This window comes from Perognathus longimembris, chromosome 12 (assembly GCF_023159225.1).
Source record: "Perognathus longimembris pacificus isolate PPM17 chromosome 12, ASM2315922v1, whole genome shotgun sequence".
In the NCBI taxonomy this organism is placed as follows: domain Eukaryota; kingdom Metazoa; phylum Chordata; class Mammalia; order Rodentia; family Heteromyidae; genus Perognathus; species Perognathus longimembris.
Window position 1 is genome coordinate 13,771,663 of NC_063172.1, and position 4,080 is coordinate 13,775,742.

The window sequence follows — 4,080 nt, forward strand, 5'->3', positions numbered from 1 at the left end:
GTTTGTGTCTATCATAGTTACATATCTTGAGCGACGAGTAGACAATATAATTAAGCTTTTTGCTTGTCCATGTTTTTGATGATTAAAGTAAGAAGAAACAGAAGGAAAACCTAATTACTGGCTTTTGGAGTTTGCTAACCCAAGTTGGAAAATACTCAAACTTCCTTCAGTACTGTAATTTAAAGGGTATGTTTTCTTTATGTTACAAAGTTTATTTTGAAATCTTAAAGTAGGAGGAGCCAAATATTGTTCAAGGGAAGTTCACCTTTAGCCCTTTAGTGCCATATATGTTAGAGCTCCAATAGGACAGATCTGAAATTTATCAAAAGCAAAAGCAGACCAACAAACATAATGTCTATCAATATATCTACCTTCTAGTAACATGGGTGTTAGTACTTGGTCAGATGGCTTTCTTGTTTACCTCTTTGTTTGTTTTAAGATGGATTGGATACAAGCTGGTCTTAGCTAAATCTGGGGTATGTTTTCTTCTCCTAAAAGCCAGAACTATTGCCAGTGTAAAGAGAATTTGGGAACACTGAGATTCTACAAGAAATTGGGAGTTTTAGACAAAGGCATACACACCTAGTTTCAGCCTTACTTCCACAAAATGAGAATGACCACACCTTTCTTACTTGCTTTGAAAGTTATGTTGGATTATATTGAGCTACTGCTATCATCAGGATTGTAAATGTGTTTGATACATAAATTAAGCATCCCAAGGTTGAATATTAAGTGTGATGATGCTTCCCTCATCACATGCACAAAAACCATCCTATTTGGGATGTCTATGAAAGGAAGTTTATACTGATTATTATTATGTTGTGGAATTCAAGGAAAGGTAGTTTGATCAGAGGTGTTTTCTATGATGGCAGAACTCTATAAGTCTATTTAAGGGAATTAAATAATGAATGAGACGATTATGTAAAAGATTATTTTTGCTGGTGTAAGAAATCTCTGTGTAGTGTTTGGCTTGACTAGGGGTAAAGTTTTTTTTTTCTTCAAATTTTTATTATCAAACTGATGTACAGAGAGGTTACAAGGGGTAAAGTTTTAATACAAGTGAGAACTTATTGTTTGTGGTTAGTTTTAAATTGAAATTTGGAATCTTAACTAGATGTTTTAAAAGGACATTTCTGTTGTTTCCATCTTTCTGCTATTATAAATAGTAGTGAAGCAAAGATACTTATACAGAAGCTTTGTAGCCAAATGCAAATATTTTGGAGGGAGAGATTTGATGTATCCATTAGAGTTGAATTGCTCATCTAAGCGATGTGATTTGTGAATTTTGATGAGTTATATCATTTATCCTTCAGAATATTGAGGCATTTTATTGATGAAGTGTTCATTTCTTCATCATATATATGTATATAATATTAACAGTCTTAATTTTTGCCAACTTGTTAGGTAAAGTTCATTTCTAATTGTGTTATTTTGAATTCCTATGATTACCAAGAAGGCTGATCCTTTGTAAAAAGCACATTACAAGGGCGCTGAATTTCTGAATAAGCTTTTTCTTGGATCAAGTGGGAGAAAGAGAAGCTTTAGATTTTATTCTTGTGTTTAGTGTCAGTAATTGATACTAAAATGGCATAGACACTATCAGAATAATGAATCAGGAAATCTATAAGGTTCACGGTCCCCATGCCTTGAGTACCTACTAAGCAAACCAGAACTCAACTTACTTTAAGTAGTAGCCTGAAATATAAGCTTAGCAAGTTAGGAACTACCAGCTAATCTCGAACCCCAGACTTTCTACCCTTTAGCCAATTGAATGTTTTCTTCATTTTGTTTCTACAAACAACTTCTAAATATATTCTCCATCACACAGAGTCTATTTTGACTCTAACAGAGTCAAAGTAGCATGTAGTTTGGTACTGCCTGATTCGTGAGTCACTGTTTATCAAATGAGGTCTTTAAAATTTAATGTGCCTAAGTATATTTTAATAATGCCTAAAACAGAAAAGTGGCAAGACAAAACATTGATGAAATTAGAGAGAAAGGGAGAACAAGAATAAATGGTTAAAGTAGGACTTGTGGCATAAAATGCGTATGAGAGAAAAATGGAACAAGAAGGTCATTTCTGGAAAGAGGGATATTCAGAATTTTGAACTGGACTGACACAGATTGGTTGTGGTTTTCTTTGTGATTCTGGGCTTGGAACTCAGAGCCCTATGCTTGCTACCAATGATGTAGGCCCCCAGCCATGTTTTCCCTGGTTACTTTTTTTATGTAAAAATGTTTTATTAAGTACATATTTAGAACTTCCAAGCTTACAAGTATGATTGGATCTTTAGGATACATATTAAAATACAAAATTTATATACAGAGATTAGAAATTCCATCTCCAAAATATGTCTGGATGACACAGAACTGAGCTAGCAATTTCTTCTCTATAGTAGACAGCTTTCAGTCTTCATCGATAGTCTTCAATACATTCAATAGCTCACCTTTGGTTGTTTTCTGCGTACTTCTGGAACAATCACTTTCTTCCATTCTCTGGCAGTAAATATCTGGATTTTTTTCCCCCCTTCTGTATGGCCACGAGTCTAAAACTGACAATAATTATAAAGTTCCAGGAATCTTGAAAACATCTTTTTGGTGATCCCTTAAAAAGAGTACCTTTGGATAAAGAGTGCCTTTGGATACATTTTTATTGTTGAAATAGTTTTTGAGAATATTCTTTTCACAACCATTCTGTTGTCACTTTCTTTCTGTAATTTAAATTCAGAAGGATATGCTGCCAAGGCCATGAAATGAAGTAGTCTTCTAAACTCTTCTTTATTTTGGGAATCCAGGAGCTTCAGAAAGAACTGAGTAGCTTCTAATGCTAGTTCAGTCTTTCCATTTACTAGTAGTTCCGCAATTGCATTATGAACGTCAGATAAGTGATTTAGTAGTGGCTCTCTGCTACCGTAACATTTGTCAATGCCACCAAACAGAAGTTCTCTCACTAAGTCTGTTCTGTCTGCTTGCTCAGGAAAGTTTCTGCTTATGTCCACCACCATCTGCTTTGGAAGGTATTCCAGGCAGTCAGTCCATTGCTGCAGAGAGCCACTCACCTTCCTGACAATTGCTATAGGCCTTGAGAATCCTTTGCTCCCAATAGTTACTGCTGTTGACCAGGTCAGATTGTCTCTTAGGTAGAGGAACGTTAGGTACAACCTCTTGTTTGAGTCAAGAGTCAAGAAATGGAAGGTCCACAAGTTGTAGTAGACGTCCAATTGTCTCTTCTTGCCATTCTTCATTAATAACCTGTGGAGATAAAGTTGCAGACATATTTACACCAGGGGAATTAGCAGGCTTTAAACTCAGATTTTCCCATAGAACCTCCAAATCAACCTGTCTGATTTGTTATCACATGACTGAAATAAAGTATCTGCATACCTGGAGGTTGAATACACTTGGTGCCCTTTGCCCAGTTGACTGTCTTGGTTAGCCATAGTTGTGAACCTGTAAAGGCTGCAGCTACTATCTTCAAAGACTGTGGTTGGAACTGCTTCAAACACTTTACAGTCCATGAGTGCTTGACATACTCTCACTACTTGGACCCCGGGAAGGTCGACATCACCGGAGTTCTTATTCTTATTCAACAGCTTCCGAACCAACAAAGCAGTCATTGCGTTGTTTCAAATGGTGCCTTCCTCTTTTCACTTCCACTTGGGTCTGAAGAGTGTTTATAATGCTGCTCCATCCGTAAGTGGCTCTGAAGGGCTTCTGGGCCACAGGGAAACCGGGAGGCTTCTGTGGGGGGCTGCGCGGAGTGGCAGGTGGAGAGATTCAGTGCGGCCGCCTTCTCCCGCATTGTGGCCATGGCACGTGGACCTCCGAGACCTCTGCAGCCCAGCGAACTGGCTCCCCTGGTTACCTTTGAGACAAGGCCTTACTTTATTCTGCCACCATGCGTGGACTGAAATCTGCCTGTTTTAGCAGTTCTATCCTTGCTGGGATGCCAGGTAGGAGCTGCTGTGTCTGGCTTTCTTCCACTGAGATGGAATCTCATGGATCCTTCCCTTCTACCTGGGATCTTCTCAATCTCAGTCTCCCACTTATATTAATTAGGACGACAGGATTGCACTACAG

General features: G+C 37.9%; 1 pseudogene; it reads right to left on the reverse strand.

Annotated features, from left to right (window-relative positions):
• Window positions 1-2,316: 2,316 nt before the first annotated feature.
• LOC125360580 lies at window positions 2,317-3,811 on the reverse strand (annotated as a pseudogene).
• Window positions 3,812-4,080: the final 269 nt, after the last annotated feature.